The following is a 21,297-nucleotide window of genomic DNA, read 5'->3' on the forward strand; positions in this document are numbered from 1 at the left end:
GGTACTTGAAAGTGTAAGTTGTCATGGAAAGCGAAACTTTCGATTACTTAAGGAGGGCGTTCTTGGTGAACGTTAGACAGCTATTGAACTCATTACATGATATAACATATGTATTAGTGTGGGTCATCGGAACCGTTTTCTCAGATCAAAGCTTTTTTGGTTCCGTTTCGGGTCCTGAGTATCTGTGCAACATTTGAGCACGAACGGTTGCGTCTACACTTTGCGCATTGCAATTGCAATTTGTATGGGATTTTGTATGGAAAAACATAATTTTTTGCATTTTTGTCATCAGTTGAAAAAGTTTGTCAGAAACTTTTTTACCGATACTGTAAAATGATAGCCTAAGATGTTCTGAAAAACGTTGTTGAAGACCGCAAAGCGATCCGATGCTTGTGAAAATAGTTATAACCAACGAACCGCATGCATGTGTTTATGATTTAACATGTAAAGGAATAATAATAGCAACAAAATCATGCTGTTTCGCCAAGCAATGCCAACGCTATAACTTTTTTCATAAGCATCAGATCAATTCGCGGTCTTCGACAAAGTTTTTCAGGACACCCTAGGCTATGTTTTCATTTTATCGGTTACATGGTTTTAGAAAAATTCGAACTTTTTATGAGAGAAATACAAAAAAGTGCGTTTTCCCATGTAAAAGCCCATACAAACTTCAAACGCGATGCGCAAAACGTAGACATAACCGATCGTGCCCAAATTTTTCACACTTATTTAGTTCCTAAAATGCGATTAAAAATGCTTTGATCTGATGGGATACCATTGAATTTTTCATTTTTCCATATAAAAGATGACCCACTCTAATATGTATATGCATGGGTCTTTGCATGTTCACAACATATTCATAAAACAGCAAAAGATCACTAGTTACGCTTGTTGATTCAATAATCTAAACTCAAAGGTGTTCTTGCAACAGCTTAACCCTTTGAAGCCGGAATTTTTTCAAACGTTATTTTAGAGTATTTTCGAAGTATATCTGTAGTTGTATGCTGTTGAGCATCAATAACAAGGGTAGAATATGATGCAGAACTTGTTTTTTTGGAAATCTTAGGTCATCTAAACTGCTCTTTAGTTTAGATCCTACAGTCTACGGGTGTAACTGTAACTTCTTTCACTATACAATGCTACGATTTGTAATCAATCATGTTCAGTAAGTCTTCTGAAAGTTTAATAGATAGAATCAGAGATGACCCAGGGATATTTTAGGTCATTCAAGCTGTTCTTGAGCTTAGATCCTAAAGTCTTCAAGTGTAACTGTAACTACTTTCATTATGCAAAGCTACGATTTGTAGTCTATCATGTCCAGTTAGTCTTCTGACTAGACATGGGTAACTCACTCGCGGATCGACTCAAAGAATCGATTCGCGAAACCGAGTGAGTGAATCATGACTCTTTTCAAAAGAGTTACGATTCTCTGATGTAAACAGCAATTTCAACGAGTCACTAAAAAGTGTTAGCTGGCTGAGCATTAAATAATGGATCAACGAAAAGTATCACAGTCTTTGCTATTGATCATTTATTCATCCTTATAGTGTGTTGCATGATCGCAAAAATGATTCGATTCTTTGGTGTTAAATCTGTGTAAATATCCTACATTTTACTACGTCTTGCTCAGACATTTGTGCATACTGTCAAGGTCCGCACAATGTAAGCGGATTTTCTCGAAAACAGTATAGAAATGTACGAAAAGGATTCGGCTCACATCGAAAATTGACATTTATTTTCAAATTCCGAAAATGAGTTACAAAAGAGTCGAAGCGATTCACTCTCAAAATTAAACCAGTTTCCCATCTCTACTTCTGACAGTTCAATAGACAGTTTCAGATCCGTCGGGATATCCTAGGTCATCCAAACTGTTCTTGGGTATAGATTCTTAAGTTGGAATTCTAAGGTTTAGATTCTAAAGTCTACGAGAGCAACGGTCACTTCTTACATTATACAAAGCTACGATTTGTGGTCTATCATGTCCAGTTAGTCTTTTGAAAGATCAATAGAAAGTATCAGATCAGTCCATGAAAGATTGGATGACCTAAATTATCACAAAACTATCATGGATTGACCCTTGAGAGTTAAGAGGTTCATGGATCTATTTGATTGTTTAATGTTACTATTTATAATATCCCAAAAATATTTTGGGACGCTTGTTGCTTCTCGAACTACTTTGTTAAGTATAGTTGATTGTGTAACACTACTTAACGTAGTGGTAAAAGCTATCATCACAAGTGTAGACCTGAAACTATGGTCTCTGGAGTAGTTTGGTTGATCTGAAATATCTTAAAAGTATCTTGGAATCACTCATGAAATGCCAAGGGGTTTACATGTTACAGTTGGATGTGTAATGTTACAGTTCATTGCGCGAATAACTACTGTTACTGTTAAGAGCTAAACTTCAGGACAGTTAGGACGACCCTAAATGTCCCAAAGGTTTATAATAATATCTAGTGGACTTCAGGTTGGTTCAGTAACCGCGATTGATTATGCAACATTACTCAGTATAGCAGATATGGCTTCTGTTACGAGTGTAGACCCGAAGTTCTGAACTCCATGGTAGTTTGTATGTGTCATTAAAAATTACTCCTTGAATTTCTGTTATTTCCATATCTAAAACTATAAACGCCAATACGAACAACAAAGGGAAATTTGTACACTTGTTGCTGCCAATCGCATTGAATAGTTATGTCGATGTTCTTCTGACTGTGCTAGGCACCAATGCATAAAAAAAAGCTTTCGACTGTTACATTCCAGCTCACAAGAAACGATGAGAACGATGGCAGGTCTAACATCCAGTCTACACTACACGCCAGTCGGTAACGGAACGGTTATTGCGAAGCCAAGCTGCGTTGGAATGGCGTCAATCGTCATCGTCATCGTTGGTGTTGTTGTCGAAACCATGCTACACGGCAATCGGGCCTTCACGGAGCAGCAGCAACAACACAACACAACATGCTTTTGAATCCTTTCCGCGACTGCTGCGAAGCAAATTGCCGATGAGATGGGATATGCCTGTTGCTTCGGTTCTCAGCCATCGACACGGGGTGTGAAGTTCTGTCATACATAGGTATGACGAGTTCCACTTCTAACCCCAGTTTCTCTACTAGGTAGAGCAAAACAATAACAATCGACGAGTCGCAAGGTAATTTGTTTTGAGGATACGGAAGAGTGCAACACGTGTTGTAATAGGTTTTAACATGGAAACGAAATGATGTGGCTCACCGACCGTGACCGACCGTCTCAGGGAACGCGCCCGCCGAGGACCACCGAAAGAATAACAAAAACTGAAATAAATTACAACTGTGCGGTGGCATGATTTGTGGGAGAAATTTTGTCGTGTAGAACAAGATTTACCGTCTCAGCGGAGGATAAACATCCAAACAGTCTAGCGGTTGAATTGTTATCGTCGTCGTCGAGAAAGCCATTAACGGTGACAGAATTCAGTGCGATTTAAACCACTGATTCGAAACCCGTGGCGCATTTAAAAGGCTATCAACCTGAGAAACTGTGGTCAAAATAAATACAAAAGTACCCCATCGACCGATATTTTAAGGATTACATTTGTTTGGTTTTGAGTTTACTGACGATTTATTTTAGCTTTCCGGCTGTCTAGCGGTGTGCCATCGTCAGCAGTACTACACTGGCAGTATAAACAAAGCGCGAACCTTACAAATGCATTGAACAATATATAACTACAACAATTGGAGGGTTCCGAACTAGCAGTTTAATGACTACAACTACAAAAAAAATCAACTACTTACGCTTCAGCTTCTCCAGCGGCTCATGCAGCACCGACGACGGGTGCTGATGATGGTGGTGATGTGCACTGAGATCCGGAGTACCATGATGCAGATGGCCGAGCCCGCTGTTGATCCCGGGACTCATCAGGCTGGTCAGGGCCGAACTCACACTGACCCCACCGCCCGTCACCGAATCGTGCAGCGACCCGTGATGGTTGTGGCTGTTGTGGTTATGGTGCAGGTGATGGTCCGAGGTCCCATTGGTATTGGTTCCTCCTCCACCACCACCTCCGCCTCCACCGGTACCACCGCCACCGTTCCCGACCAGATCCTGCAGGCAGAGCCCGCTGGTATCGGTCATCGAGTCGAGCCCGGTACCGTTCCCGGCGCCGCCAGCCCCAGTGCCCGCTCCAACTCCACGTTCCATCACGGACTGTGGGTATAACGAGCTCAACTGGTTATGGCCACCGCCCGGGAAGATGTCCTTGTACGGCCGGAGATAAATCGTTTTGACTGTTTTCTTGTACCGGGGTTCTCAAAAAGGGATCGCTGTTTTGCGGACAGCGGACTGCGCTTCGGTAGCACTCGCGCGACGCCTCGAAGAGCCGTTGAACCTGAAAACGAAATAACATAAAAAATATGGTCATTAATAGAGCACGAAACACAAAGTTCAAAGTTGACTGGAACGGTAATCCCTCGCTCCTTGCTCAGAGACTATCAAAACACGTCTTAAATAATTTCGAATCACGCACGCGTTCGTTCGCCGTTTCGAATGCCCATCCAGTAGTGTAGTGAAGATCCGAACCGACGCGAACCCGTCGAGCAGAAGAGCCCCGAAACACATCATCAAATCGTAGGGATTAACTTTAATTAAAAATAAAACTGAAAAAGCGAAAGCGGAGCAATGCGACGGCAAACGAAAGCATCTCCTTAAGCTGAAAAGATTTAAATAAATTAAAATGGAAATGCCTCCGAGAGACGAAGCCCGTGCTCCTCTTCCTTCTTCTTGGACACCTCCGACGACCAGTTGGAAATAGCAAACATACACACAGAGAGTAGGTAGTTGTGGAAAAGTGCGGTTGGTGGCACCCGCCCGACCGACCGGAGACCGAAGCGTAGACCGGGAAAATGTTAATCCCTGATGCGCGTTCCTTCGGAAAATTATTGCGGTTAGGTGAAGGCACCCCGGACGGATGGACGGTCTGTAGGATAGGCGTTTGAATTCGGGACACCAGCACACAGTAGGTACCTACGATACGCCCATCCCAAAATGGGGTGAATTATGGACATCCAACGGTGTCGACCGCCGTCAGATCGTGTGGCAGTGAATAATGACCCACCCCCGCCCCGGGGTTAGTGGATGGGGTGGTGTCACGAGGGTGGGACGCGGTGTGGTGGAAGTTTTTGCACCCCATGACCCAGATTGATGCTAATCAAAAGAAAGTGAGAAGGTGGTTCGGTTAGTGGAAAAGTTATGATGTCCTGCCGATTTATTTACTTTGAGTATGTTTAGGTCTTTATTTAATCTTTCAAACATTTGAACAAACAGTCTAAGTTTAAAAACATCGTTTGGTAATCTCTGATATGCAAAATACTAAATGATAAATTTCAAGTCACATAGAAATAACGCGAATGTGGATAATCTCGGAGGATTATCAAGCGGACAACCGTGAAGTACCACGGGGTACCATGGAGAACCAAGTACTATGAAGAGCCATGTAGTGCTATGTAGGTCCACGTAGGACCATGGTATACCATGCAAAAATATGGACAACTACCGAAGACTGTGGGCACCTGTGGGGTTCAGCAGAGAGCCTTAAAGGATAATGGAATGTAATAAAGTGCCACGAAGTACCGAATAGTACAACAGATGACTATGGAGAACAACAGCGGACCATGGATTTCCACAGAGGATCTCGAAGAAATAGTGTCACGGAGGTCCATAGATTACAACGGAAGACCATGTACCAAAGAAGGATCTTGGAACACCGAGGAAGACAATAGAAGACGATGGAAAATCGATGCGAATCACAGAACATACCAAAGTTCTGCAGAGAGGATGGAGTACCATGAAGCACAAGTTTCCTATTCCCTTGCTCTATTCCGATAATAGAGTCTTCGAATGGGTGGTGACATCAATTAAGAACATAGCGGACGGCGTGTCCACACACTACTTTTTGGTTATCAACTGTCTGTCGTTTATTTGCACAAAAGTCTTAAATACTAGCTTACAATTAGTCAGGTAACTGTTTTCATGTTTGCGAATAGCGGGTAGCTGTTCGTTCGTGCCATTTAAAAAACTGTTTGGGTGTTTGCGAATAGCGGGTAGCTATTCGCTCTTGACATTGGACAAAATGTGATGATGACTGTTTTGGGTCGTTTGAGTTTTTTACTTTATGGCGTTATAAACAAAAGGTTTTATAACGGTTTTTTTGGATCTGTTTACGAACTGGGAATTCCTGACCCTTGTAAGATTTGGTTATTCTTTTATTAATGAGCTTATCTATAGTTTTAATATATCTAGTATACTACACAAGTACCATCAAGTTCCAAATAGGGCCACGGAGTACTACGAAATGTTACGAAGTACCAAGGTGCAGGGATGGAGAATGATGAAGATTACAGCTGAGCAGACACAAACAAAAACAAACTTACTCGTGAACAACAGGGGCCCGAGTATACTCGCACTTCTTTATTCGTGAGTAAACGAAGCTGGCAAGCACTCGCATGTGATTCGCGAAGCTTCGTGAGTTTTTTGCATTTTGACGAAAAACGCATTTTAACGACTGGCAGTGTTTCTTTTCAGGAACAATGAAGCATAAATCATTAGTTTATGTTGGATATTCACTGGATTTGCTATTATTAGCACAACAAAATGCACTTCCCGCACCTCCACTAGTTCTTCACGAATAAAAATTCATGAGTGTTTTTGTTTTTGTTTTGCTTCTTACTCACGAAGCAGGCGGGTGCGAATAAACTCACACACTGTTTACTCTCGGAATAGTGAGTAAGCCTTGTGTTGGCTTTACACTCGCGAATTGCTTCATGAGGAGAGTAATTCCATCACTGCCTCCCATTCCTCCGGTAGCTGTTCAGTCTCCCATATCCGGACTATTAGCTGGTGCAGCTGGCCAACTTTTCCGCGCCCATCTTGATGAGTTCGACTCCGATGCCATCCTTACCAGCTGACTTATTGTTCTTGAGCTGCTGAATAGCTTCCTTAACTTCCCTCAAAGTGGGTGTTGGCTCGTTGTTGCTCCTTGCTGTACTGACGTAGACATTTCTGCCGCTGTCTTGATCCTCCTTATCTGCGTTCTCTGCACCATTCAGGTGTTCGTCGTAGTGCTGCTTCCACCTTTCGATCACCTTACGTTTGTCAGTCAAGATGCTCCTGCCCTTATCCCTGCACATTTCGGCTCGCGGCATCAAGCCTTTGGGGGATGCGTTGAGCTTTTGGTAGAAGTTCCGTGTTTCTTGTGAACGACACAGCAGTTCCATTTGTTCACATTTCGCTTCTTCCACACAGCAAAATAAATCTTGTGATATCACATCACTTTCGCTGCATATCAGTCGCGTCGTAAAAATGGTGTACAAATTACATCCTTTCCACACAGCAAATTAGCCGCCGTAGCTTGAAAGTGAGTCTAGCAATCGCTAGAACCGGAACGATAGATGGAATATATAAGGAAAATATTGGCATGGATTCGAACACTGATCCGCTGATTGTGAGGCATATCCCTTGCCTCTCGGCTATTTCACCGAGTTAAAAGGAAGGTGATAAATATGATGCTGTTTCTAAGTATCCGCTGCAATGGGTTTGTTGACGCTTTGAGGTGCCAACCAGGATGTACATGGTGAGGGTGATAATTGTTGGAAAACGATGTATCCGAGTGAGATTACGTTCGAAAATGGATACATCGCCAGAAATTACGCGCCTGGAAATTACAAAATTATTTGCTGTGCAGGCGGCGCTTTTTCTCCCGGAAGAGACGGGTCTGCTGTTTCTGGATTCTTTTATTTTCCTCCACGTTCTGTCGGGGCCCATACTGCAGCATGACCGTCCTCGCTGCGTTCTACTCTTCCAAAATGTCTCTACAATTATCGTCGAACCAATCGTTCCATCGGCTCCGTTCCACATACCCAACGCTGGTCTCAGCTGCGTTGTTGACGGCTGCTTTTATCGTACTTTAGCAGTCCACTAGAGGGGCTTCATTGAGCTCGTCCTCATCCGCCAACGCTGCCTCGAGATTCTGTGCGTATGTGGTAACGACATCTCGGTTGCTTTAGACGCTCCAGATTACACCGAGGCGGCCGTCGGTACCGTGCGTTGTTGATTACGGAGAGTTTTTTTTTGCGTATTTTTACCAGCGCCACGTACCAGTTACCAGTTCTGGCGTCGGAAAACTGTCGTCCGTCAATCAGGTCGCGGTCGATTTAAGATTCCGTCAGATGTGGTGATCTCTAGGTGTGACGATAAGGGAGGCTGCAAATCAATGAGTCGTAGGCCATTCTCGTTCGTCTGCTGGTGGGTGCTGAACTTTCTAATTGTCGGTCTGTATTCCGCACCCTGCCCAACCTGAGCGTTTAAGTCTCCTATGATGATCTTGAGCTTAGAATCTGTCTTGTCATCATCAGTGCTGCCGGAGTGTTGGCTGTACACGTTTATTATGTTAAAGTTGAAGAACCGACCCTTGACCCTCAGCTTGCACGTTCTTTCGTTGATCGGGCACCAACCCATCACGCGCTCCTGCATATCGCCCATCACTATTAAAGCTGTTCCCAGCTCGCGTATATTGCCGCAGCTCTGGTATATGGTATGGTTACCTCTAAATGTTCGCACCGTTGATCCTGTCCAACATACCTCTTGCAGCGCACAATGCCGAAACTGCGGTCCTTCAGTACATCGGCAAGTATGCGTGTGCTACCGATGAAATTGAGAGATCTGGGGGGGAGGGAGGTGTCTGGCCGAACTACGCTCCATACAAACTTTAAATTTTTTGTATGGACAAAAGTCTGATATGGTCAGATTTTTGTCTACTTGGTTTATGAATAGCCTCTTACATCCCAATTGCCTAACTTCGCGCTTCGAGTCGATAATGCATTCGTCAACCACAGTTCTTGCACGTTGCACTGTCTTCCGGCTGCTGATGACTACCAGCTCGGTCTTGTGGTGAGTTAGAGATAGCTTCTTCTCCCGCATCCAGTCTTCCACCGCAGCTATCGCCTCCGTGCCCAGTACTTCTGCTCCCGTTCGTGTTTTCCCGATCAATAACAGCGCCACGTTATCCGCAAAGCAAACCAACTCTACTCGTCTGTGAAGGTTCAGCTTTAGTACCTCGTCGTGCAAGGAATTCCAGAGAGTCGGGCCCAGAATAGATTCCCGTGGATCGCCCGCCCTCATAGCCACACTACTCTTTCCGGCATCTTTTACGTAGATCATTCTGCGATTCTCACAATAACATTTAAGAATCTGACACAGATACTCAGGCACCAAGTCAGGCACCCTCAACCTGTGTAACGATTCAGCGATTGCTGCCCAGTTGGTACTGTTGAAAGTATTTTTGACGTCTAGGGTGACCACCGTGCAGTAACGGTTTCCTCATTTCTGTTGCTTCTGCGCCTTCTGCATAGCATCCAAAACCGTTCTGATGGCATCTACAGTCCACCTGCCTTTCCGGAATCCGAACTGCATTTCTGAAAGACCGCTCTCACTCTCCTCCGGGTATTTCGTGAGCCTGTTTAGAACTACTCTTTCCAACAATTTGCCATCGATATCCAATAGGCATCGCCGGGAGGTTTCCCTGGCTTGGGCAGCAGCATCAACTTCTGCCGAGGGTGAAGGGTAGGCTAGAGGGTACAATAGAGGTTTTGGTTAGAGCAGCCTCTCTCAAACTTCTTTACCGACGACGGCTGGTGGGTCACGACCTATAGTTTGGAGTCAGGGTAGACGGCAAGGCAGAGATTAGGGTATTGGGTTATGGTAAAGAGTAGAGGGTAGAGTAGACGATAATTTTCTCGAGATGCCTGAATGAATTCTTTCCAGGAATTCCTCTCGAGACTCTTCCCAGGATTCCTCCAGATGTTCCTTCCGGAACTCCTGTGTGGATTACTCCTGAGATTCTTTCAGGGATTTCTACAAAGATTGCTTTACAGAGAATTATTCTAGAATCAATTTAAAGATTTCTATTATTTTTTTTTAATTCTTTTTATTTGCGAATTTTAACTTAAGCTAATTCTTCACACTTAAAGATTTCTTCCGTAATTTCGTAAAGGATCCTTTTAGATAATCCAGCTGAGATTCCTAAAGATTCCTCGGGTAAAGGAATACGCTAAATTCTTTTTTACACTACTTCTTTCAAGTGATTTTGCTTTGCACGATTTTTTACGCCATTTTATCGAAGGTACGCGAGTTTAACCATTTGCGGAGGACAAAACGATTAAAATATTTCTCTTTAATTTTTTACGCGGGTTCTCGAAGTTATGCGAATTTTTAACGCGATTTTTTTTTGCGCGCATGCATTCATCACGTAAACACAGAATTTAGTGTTTGAAAGAATATAGGATCTTGTACCATTTGGGCAGGTGTACCTATTTTGGGCACTTGCCGCTATAACTAAGCCAATTTCAAACCAATGGACTACCCGCTTTGCGCGCAGCCACAGTTGATCAGCAGGAGTAAATCAATTTAATTTTGTATGGCGAAATGCATCTAAACTTGAATTACTTGATATACATAGCTTTTCCCGAAAAAATATTTGGTAGGCTTAATAGTGGTCACCATTGTGCACAACCACTACCAAATATTTTTTCGAATAATATGTTCCACTTTGAAGAATTTGCCTTTAGATGGTATTCGCCATACAATATTTTTGCGATTTACTTTTAGCGATTTTTCGCGCATAGAAGCTAGCGCCACATTGGTCGATGCGGAGAGTAGGAAAACAGCCGATGTAGTTAATTCATTGATTTGATTTTTTTTATAGGGTTAGATAATGTACGTATCTCACCGTGTGCCAAAAATTACGTTATTAGGCATAAAATTGGCTTAGTTATAGCGGCAAGTGCCCAAAATAGCAACACCTGCCCAAATGGTACAAGACCCTAGTGAATTCAGTTCAAGAAGTTCGTTATTGTGCCAGAATGCAGTTTTATAACATCAAAGCCTACTACAGTTCGGCCATCTTGACAACACACATCGTCCTCGATGTGAACAACTACTTTATTGACTCCATCGGCCCCAACGACGTCTTGCTTAGCTCCAACTCGATGACTCAGTCTTCGATGTTGTAATGCAGTTGTTCCTGCTGTTAAGACCCTTTTCTTGGCGATTGCAGCGATAACCTTCTGTTTCTACGGATCCCGGCACTCCGCTTGACCACGAAGGTTCCACCAATAGCTCGAGAGTTATGTAATGTCTTCATTTTGCTTCCAACTATTCCTTTGGAACTCCAATTCAGTTTTGTGACACACGTCGAAATAGTTTCTTGATGACGAATTACATGAAATTTTTATTCCATATAACAGAATGAAGGTCTTATTCCACTTCTGCATTAAAGAATTGAAAATACAGAAAGCTTGAACAATAGATACGTCTCGTTTATTTGGCGGCTCGAGGAATAATACTTTGACATGCTTCGAGTGACCCTATTTTACTACCCATAGCCTACTAAAACTCCTACAATAGATTCAAATCCTACAATAGATAAGCAATCCTGGAAAAATTCTTTAAGGTATTCGTGCGGGTGCTCCTGATGATGATTCCTTCAAAAATTATTCTCGAGTTTTTCATGGATTTCATCAAACATTTCTTTCGAGGGATGTTTGCTTAGCTTCCAGTCGGGATGCCCATCAAGCTTGCTTTAGATATTCTATACGGGATTCCTTGTCGGGATTGCTATTGAAAATCCTGAAAGCAAAGGGTTTCTAGGGATTCCTGCTGGGACTACTTCACGGATTCCTCCTGGTATTATTTCAAAGATTCCCAAGTAACAATGGATGCTGAACAGTGAGAGCATTAGCTTAATATTGGCTGGTTAATGGTGTCAGTGGCTGAACATAACGACAGCTGAATATTGGTCTGAAGTACGGCTTGTTCAACTTCTTCAACCAGCAATACCTAGATGGTTGAAAATCACGTTGAATAGAATATTATTCACCTGTGTAATCAGCTTTGAAACATACACCGACATGCAGGATTATTTATCTGTTGTTCAGCCTTTAATCAAATAACTTTTGATAGCTAATCCAAGCAATGGTTTATAAAGAGTCCACATAGCTTCTTCAGCCTCAATACAAGCTTAGTTTAACTTATGTTTTTGATTATTCAGTCATAACAAGTAATGCTCTCGTTTTCGAAGATATGTATACAATTGTGTGTGATGTAGTTGCTAAGGTGAGTGACTTTTATCAGAAGCTCCGAGTTCAATTCTCATTTATCCAAACATTAATTTATATATTCTTAAACATCTTTTATGACAATAGAAAGCCGCAAATGATGAAAATAAGCTTTAAAGCGTATTTTTTTTTATTTTAACCCACAATAAATAAATTTGATTGGTTACTGATTAGGCATTAAATCAGCCTCTCATTGAACCTCAAATTGTACCTCAAACCTCAAAAGCTGAAGTTCTAACAAAATCACCAAAATTAGATGTTTAGAAACTGAATAAAGGATAATACATCTTGTGCCCTGCTTTTGTTCAAATGAAGACTGCTTTAAAATAGTTGGAAAAACGTTTATGCAGCATCAAATTGTTACCTGGGTTTTTTGAGACATCTTCAGCAAATCGTAGTAGAATTCTTTTAGGTATACATGCCGGGCTTTCTGCTGGTATTCCTTGAAAGTTTCTTCTCGTTTTTTTTTTTCAGGGATTCCTCCTGGGATTTCTCCAATAATTCCTCATGCTTTTTGAAGTTTAGGAGAATGAGGATCTAACGAACAGGGCGATTGAAAGCCATTGGCCCAGGACCGATACCAGTGGAGGCCAACGCTTTATTCAGCGTAGACTCACCGATACGAGTTGTAACCCATTAAGTGTCAAGCAAGCAAAATCAATATACAATAAACAATACAATATTGTAAAACATCAAACAAGCATTGGAAAACTTCTCACAGAGCAGCAATCCAAAGAAAAAGATAAACTTTTCACGCTCCACCACTTCCCTCGAACCAAAAACAGCCATTTGGAATACCATTTTCCCCCTTCATCGCCATTACTCCATTCCAAATGATGCCCACTGTTGTCCAACAGTGCGCAAGCACATGCACAAATACAGACACACATAAACCACGAGGTTCGGATGGGGTGAAAATCATTGCAAACAGATGAACTGGTTGGGAAACCAGTCATCGTCGTCGTGCAGTTTTCCACAGAAAATGAAAATGGATTTTCCCCGAACGGAGACACGCGCGTGCTTGTGGCACCCCATCCCCCTTTGGCGGCTGGGCTGCTGTCAAGGAGAATAATCGATTTCCTTCGAAAAAGCGAATAGGTATGTAGGAATGAAGGCGGAGACGTTTCTTGTTTTTGTTTGCGTTCGATGGAATAGACATTTTTTCTGGTGAGGAAAACTAGTAGAGGATAAGTTTTCTTCAAGGGAAAAGATTTCACGATACACCTTCAATGTCAATTGAGATGACCAAAATTTTGTCTGAGTGATTTATGAAGAGCCTCTTGTAATTTTGCATCAGTTTTGGTTTCTACTGTGAGGAAATTAATGTAAAAATGGCTTTTCAATCTTGATAAAATAACAAATTTGCTACTTAATGTTTTTTTTTAATATCTGTATTAACGAAATTTTTAGCCCTAAGCTAGTTTATCTGGGGTACTTAATGTTGAATTGTCCGACGTTTCTATTACATTTGGGCCCTTGATCAGGGAACTCAATTATTGCAAATCCTTCATCCAGTGTTGTTCTGTTTGAACTGTGAACAACTAATTAAACTAAATTCGTCTTATTAAAATTGGTGAATGAAGAAAGTAAATGACAGTTTTCAGGATTCAACAAACCATATTGATAAGTCAATACCGATTTGTCACCACCATGCAGCATACATTCACTTTCAATAAACTTTATCAAAGCGTTTATTGACATAAAAGAATCCTCGGAAAAGACCTTCATCATCGTAATCGAACAACAGAGGGTTCTCAACCTCCAACACCGTTCAGTAACGGCGACGGCTTCCTTTGAACATTTTTCACCAACCAACGACGGTGAGGAGCATTATTTATTTGCACTCTATAGCCAAAGCCACCCCGCGCCGACGGTACCGCCATCCATATAAAAATCGAATAACATAAAAATGAAGCACATGCGATAAAGAATGAAAGTTTTTTTTTCGCTCGTCGGTCCCCCGAGCCCGGGGACCAGCAGAGGAGTTTTTGAACACACACACGGTTCAACTTTTCTGAAGTGTGCGGAGATAAATATGCTATACCTCCGCGTCTGCCCCCTAGTACCACCATCACCGACGCGTCGTCGTCTTCGTACTATGGCGTAAAAATGAACAACAAAGAAACGGAGGAAAAACATGGAATGTATGCGAAAACATAATTTTATTGTCAACCAACTGCCATCTTGTCGGTCGCGGTCGGTCCCTCATGTGAAGGGTTCTCTGTTCGCTGACTGAATTGGATGGAATGGTATACGGCTGAGACGTTGGGGACGTGTGGGGTAAGGTTAAACACATACATACATGAACTGTTAAACATGGAGCAATGGCTTCCCTTCACGAAGCACAGTAAGCGGGACTTTGTAGACTGGATGACGGGCGGCTTCTGGGGTTCGGAAGTGGTGCCAGAACCTCTACTGAATTATCTGTAAAGTTGATGATCTTTTGTCGAATAATATAAAAACGCTTGAACCCTCAATAATCGAGAATCGAATCACATTCAGTATATTGAATCAACAATCATCATGTATTGATTCAATACGCAGTGCTGAATCCTCATAATGAACGTTCCAGACCGATTATGACTCATGATAGTCCAGCTCAGTGAGGTAGGTTGAGTCGCTCGGAGTTGCTGCATCCTGCTCTTACTCATTTACGTGCCCATAATAGGATATGAGTATGATGGAGCAACTTCGAGTGACTTCAACCCACTTCACTGAACAGTTTCTGGGGGGCGACACTAGTTTTCCCAAGCCAAAACTAGTGTCAACAAAGTTCACAAGAACCGAATGTCCGAGGAGAAGATGTGAAAGCTTTTTGTATTCGATATCTCAAAGAGCAATAATTGTAATGATGGTAAAGCTCAGAAGTTTCCAATCTGGGGTCACGGGCCATGCCAACCTCTCAAGAATCTAAAATGCCTTGAGAAAGTAAAAATGTTTAAGATTCTGAGTCTCAAACCCCAGAAAAACCTCCGAGTCACCTGGAGTACCCATGAAGCCCTTTGAGAACCCTTGAAATGCCTCTTAGATCGCCTGAAACACCACTGCGATCTCCTGGAACTCTCTGAGAACCCCTGAAATGTCACTGAGGCCCCTTAAAATTCCACAATAAGAACCACTGAGAATCCCGGCAACCACCTGGGATCTCCTGAAAGTCGCGAAAAATGAATTCATTTCGTTCTCACACTTCCGGTTCATGAGAAATTCGCGTGATCCGTAACTACAAATTAAAAATCACTGATATTTGCAACACATCTATATTGAAGATACTCCTTCTTGAGATAACCAATCCGACAAAACATGTTCACTTTTTCCTAGCACTTTTGGTTCCTCCGATATTCTTGGGGCCCGTGAACCCAGATTGGAAACCACTGAGTTTTGCATTGTAATCAGTGATCCGGGAGGCGTGAATAAAAAAAAACATTTCATCCTCAAATTTATAGTTGTTGGGAATTTCGCGTGGCCCATTACCATGAATTGGAAACCACGGATCTTTGAACTGCATATGTATTGAAGATACTGCTCCTTGAGATGAACAATCCGAAAACCTTTACGCTACTTTCTAGCACTTCCGATGCTTCAGAAATTGCCGTGGCCCGTGAAGTCATATTGGGAACCACTGGGCTATATTCAAGTAAGATTATTTAAAGGCGTAGAATCCGAAAAACATTTTCATTTCGTCATCACACTTGCGGTTCTTGAGATATTCACGTAGCCCGTGACCATAGATTGGATACCGCTGATTTTTCCATCTTATCTATATCACAGATACTGATCCTTCAGACGATCAATCCGAAAAAACATTTGCACTTCTTCTTAGCACTTTCGGATCTTGAGAAATTCATCTGGCCGGTGACCCCAGATTGGGAACGACTGATCTTTGCAATACAACTACATTGTGATAAGTACTCGCTGAAGATCATTGATTGATTGATTTATCTTTATTTGAGAGACTTTCAGCCCTTGGCTGGTTCGTCTTGCTGAAGATCAGAATCCGAAAAACCTTTTAACTTCATCCTCACAGCTTCGAATCTTGAGAAATTCGATTGGCCCATGACCGTGGGTTGGGAACCACTGAACTTAGCAAAACTGCTAAATTATTGATTGTAAATAAATAACTTATAACCTTTTCACAGGTTAGAAACTTTGTAATTTCAAGCTTCACAAACTAATTCTGAAACTGAAAAACAAAACACTCCCCCGATTAACGCACCAATTTCCAAATAGCGCTCTCACCAACTTATGCTCCCCCAATTTCCGCCCCCGTTTTGAGCGTAAATTGGGGTTTTAATGTATGTCACATGTTACATCATATAACCTGTAACAGAAGGACCCCGTCATATCGCACACATTTCTCCATCAGTTTTTTATAGCTACAGCTTGCTCTCAGTATGAAGCTTGCGTTCATCATTCCATACCAGAAATTCTAAACTGTAAAATTCAGTGGGATGGAATAGAAATAGTCGCGTCGGGTGTAGTTTTCAGAAATTTTTGCTGTGTAGTTTTTTGATCCTACATCTGCAGTCAAACAGCACCTCTTCTATTGTTATCACATATCAAATCGCATTATATCAACATAAACGATTCTAGCTTATATGAGTTCGTATGCCCAATTTAACAAGTTTATTTTTACCATTATGCGATTTAATTCCTACATCAATACGAGTTAAACTGGCATAATAGGATAAGTAACAAATGCAGTCGTATAATCTTCGCAGCACGTCATTATGCGAATTCATTTGACGCTTTGCGAGTTCGCACGCGCGCTTATTCGAATAAGTTAAGTTCATCGCAATGAAACGTTAGAATATCGTTTACTACTACATCGTACCTTATAAAAGTTGATTTTCAATCTTATACGACTTTACCAGATACATCCAAATAGTTTAAAAAATAACATCATATGCGATGAAAGTTGTAGCTCCACCATACATATATGCGATATTTATTCAAAATCATATTTTAAATGATTTACTGCTTTTAAGTGTAGAATTAGCATAAGGTTAAAATACACATTAATGAAAACAAAAAAAAAAAGATTTACTGCTTGCATCCTTATGCGACTACTGGTTGTCTGGGCAGGAGGAGGGCTTCAACTTCAAGAAGATATTTCCGGCAAATCGAGGTTGTCGATAAGATGTTGTAAGGTATGCGCACAGCAAAATCTGGCCAAAGAAAATCAAGCAGTAATAATTCATTCCAACTTGTTCCCAAACCAAAAGCAATTCATCGTAAAAAAGCATTAATTTACTTTAAATCAACATCAAGACATTGCTGATTTGACTTGTTATATCCGTCATCTCGAGTTTTGAGCTTGAGTCCTTCCGTAAAGTTTTGCACAGTACCTTCGACCGTATGTCAAGAAATTTTTACCACCTTTGTGACAAAATCAATCTTATTTTTCGATGAAAGCTGTCGTTCTTGACATTTTTTGAAGGTTCCAATTCACGGTTACTCAATATTTTTCAATTGGGTTGAGTTTTGAAGTGTATGAGATTTTACGTTTTTTTTGGAAAAATGCAGTACAATTTCTACATAGTTTTCTGCATACAAACGCAAGCATTCTCCGCCAAAAACAGGGGACAAAAATCAATTCAAATCAATACACAATATCTAAGCTTTTGAATAAGGGGTGCCAGCCATTTTTCCCGACATTTCCCGTAGTGAAAAAGATGATTTGCTGTACATGTATTTCAAAAAGTTCGGTTTTTCAAACCACAAATTCATATTGTTGACCAAACTATGTATTTCTTGCCAAACTTCGATTTTTTCTTGCTCTTAAGTTCATCTGCAACCTTTCCAGGTTGTAATGATGTATAGAACCGAATACTTGAAAGCTAACTTAGGTCTGCGGGGACGGTCGCTTTAATGTACATTGTCAGATTTTCAGCACGTTTGTGCAAAAACTTTTCGAGGACTTCTTGTTCCCTTGACTCTATTTTAAACACAATGTCAAAATATATCCCGAAGTAAATATTTTTCGATTCCTTACACAATAAGCTTTCATTTGCGCCAGAGATTGCCACGATTCGTTGAAAATAGAGAAATTTCTATCCAAAATGCGGTGGCTAGATTTTGCTGTGTGCATACCTTAAGTGTCAGTGCTCCTGAAATTCCTTCAAAATTTCTTTCAGAAACTTCTTTAGAGATACCTTTCAGAATGTTTCCCAGGATATCTCACAAAATTCGTTCCGTATTTTTCAGGGCGTTTTTCTCAGTATCCCTTGTTGAATTCTTCCTGAATGCCTAGCGGAATATTGCCACGATTCGAACAATTGTTTCCGGGATTCTTCCGTGAGAATTCTCTTGGAATTCCTCATATCAGAACAATTTCCCCAGCAGTTATTTCTGGAGCTCCTACTAAAGTTGCATGAAGGGTTTACTCAGAAGTTTTCACGAATTTTCCAGAGTCTCACGGTTTTCTTTCGTATGATTAGTTGGGTTTCTCCCAAGATTTTTTTTTTTTTTGAGAGTGTCTCCCGAAGCTCCTGTTTTGAAGTTCTGCAGGAGCTTTTGCTCATTTTTCTCATGAAGCTCTTCCCGTGACTATTTAGGTTTTTCTAAGCCTTCTTAGTATATGGTTTCAAGAGATCAATTCCAGAGCTCTTCTCAGAATCCCTACAGAAAAATGTCACGGGATTCTGGATGCTTCATTTAGGACTTCTTCAATTATTGCTTTCGGGGCTCTTGTAGAGATTTTTCTAAGAGTGTTCCTCGGAATACTACCAAAGGTAACCTACAAAAGTCCTAGCTGGAGAAGGAATCGAAAGGAATCCAGGTGAAATTTTACGGGAAACTGTTGGGAGACAATGAATGAATTGCCCTTTTTTCCGGCTAAAAAAAGGACCAATCGGCGTAAAAACTTGAAACATTTGACGGCAAAGTGCGATTATTAGACATATTGAGAGATAAATTTGTGAAAAAAAAATACCACTTGTTTTGGTGGTATCCCGATCAGAAAGGCATAACAAAATTATAACGGATTGAGTTATTTATTTCAAAGATTTTTCATAACAGAAGGAGTTATAAAATTCGCCGGTTAGGTGTTAAAATAACAAAAAATATAACTAAAATTGCTCTAGCCATAACATAATTATAACAGGTGTTGATACAATTTTAACAAATTTATAACAACGTGAGATATAATAAATATTGGAATGATCAATAAATTATAACAAATGTTGTTATAAATTAGATATAAATATATTGGGTAAGAATTGAGTTGGGTAAATTTTAACTCATTTTTTGGGTAATTTTTATTAAGAGTGTTATTTATTTTTAGCGAAAAGTTTTTTGTATAAAAAATTTCCCCCACGTACTATATAAAAAACCCTCACTCAGACGGGAAACGAACCAAGGACGCCAGCCTTCAATTACAATCCGGCGCCTTTATCAATGAGGCCATTGCAGCACTTGAAGTGAAGGGCGGTATATGATCAAGTGGTTCTTCGTTTTGGCGGCTGGTCTATAAATAGACTCACTTGTGCAACGTACAGGGGAGAGAAAATATGACGTCACATAAAAGTGCTCTTGGTACAATTGATCGCAATTACGTCATATTAGGATATAATAACAAAAGTGGATATAATTAAGTTATAATTGTAACTCAAAAATTTTCTCTGCATTTTAGCTTCATCTTATGATTCAGACCAGAAATAAATGCATGTCGTATCTTAATCAAAGTTGTAGAGATCGTTAATGGCTCTTAAACAGTGAAAAGAGGGGACTTCTGTTGGTGCTAGCGAGTAATTAAATTAGAACATTTTGACACGTGTCATTAAATAATTATCTAATGCTCTTCACCATCAAGGAAGTTTCTGTCTATGGCAAAGTTATGCAATAGTCTTGGGGTTGGAAACTTCACAGCTTCGTGGCGTTATTGTACATTTCTGGAGATTGTCAGATTTAGATGGCTTGTGAAATAAAAAAAAATAGTGTTTAAAGCACAATTTTAACACATGGTACGACAATTAACATACTAAAGCAATTCTGTGACGTTCGCTTTGCCTCGTGATCTCATATTAGGGGGAAACTGATTACTGATTAAACATCGCGATCACCAAGGCAATCTTTGATTATTTCATTCGCAAAATCATGAAACATTTCAATTAAGCAGAAAATCATGGCTTACGAAACAATTTAATCTGTTTAGTGAGTACCCCTATTATGTTTTTATTTTCAGCAAAAATAGTTTAAACAAGAAATTCCTCACTAGTCGAAAGCATATAGTCGGCATTTGCTTCGGAATTTGCTCAAAATGCATGACGATGTCCATCATCATTTCGGTAAAAAAGAAATAGCCTTCTGCTATTGATTGGTTTTTCAAAAGCTTCAGAGTTTCTTATTTTGAACTACTGTACTGTATTTGATTTCAGTTGAGATTCTATTTCATTGAGTAAGTCCTATTTGAATAACCGCTTTCAAATTGTGGAAGTTAATGGAAATCATTGAAGTCCGATCGTCCGATGCACCGTAGCATATTTTTCTCACGATATTCGCATAAAAGTACTATAAGTCATTTTGGTCATCTTTCATTTTAGCGATACAGTGTCTTCGGCAAAGTTGTTCAGCTATTTATGCTAAAAAAGTTTGCCGAAGACGTGAAATTTCCAAAACCTACTATTCTTGAGATATAAGCCGTTTTATAAAATACCTACCTTATATCGAGATTTTTCATTAAATTACGTTTGTAAACAAATTTAATGTCCGTTTTCGAGTTATAATAATGAAAAATACTAAAATAAAACACATATCAAATAAATTAGTTGGAAAAAAACAAAATATGCATTGATTTTTTATAGAAAGTTCCTGAAAATCACGCAAAATGTATTTAGGACGTTCTTTAAGTCGGGAAGTTTTTTCATCGGCGCTTACCTAAAAAATATATAAGCTTTCATGTAATTTTTTCACAGACATGATTTTCCATGATTTTTTAAAATAGCGTTCAAAGTTCACTGTTTTGTGTGAATTAGTACAACATTTGTGCAGATATATTACTATGTTGTATAATGCCATGTGAACCATGAGAAGTATAGATGCAATCTAGTCACAGGTTCAGTTATTTTTAAGCTTCAAACAAATTGTAATACACAAAAAAGTCCAAAACGAATAACGTAAGAAAAATATGCAACCGTTCAGAATATCGACCTTGTTCATG

General features: G+C 40.4%; 1 long non-coding RNA gene across 1 annotated transcript in view; it reads right to left on the reverse strand.

Moving 5' to 3' along the window:
• The window catches only part of LOC134285027 (uncharacterized), a 77,633-nt gene that overhangs the window by 24,100 nt on the left and 32,236 nt on the right, over window positions 1–21,297 (reverse strand). Inside the window, exon 2 of the long non-coding RNA XR_009996089.1 lies at window positions 1–4,360. This exon is cut by the window's left edge and continues 24,100 nt beyond it. This is a non-coding gene — a long non-coding RNA (uncharacterized LOC134285027). The remainder of the gene's footprint in view (window positions 4,361–21,297) is intronic.

Source organism: Aedes albopictus, chromosome 1, assembly GCF_035046485.1.
Source record: "Aedes albopictus strain Foshan chromosome 1, AalbF5, whole genome shotgun sequence".
Classification (NCBI taxonomy): domain Eukaryota; kingdom Metazoa; phylum Arthropoda; class Insecta; order Diptera; family Culicidae; genus Aedes; species Aedes albopictus.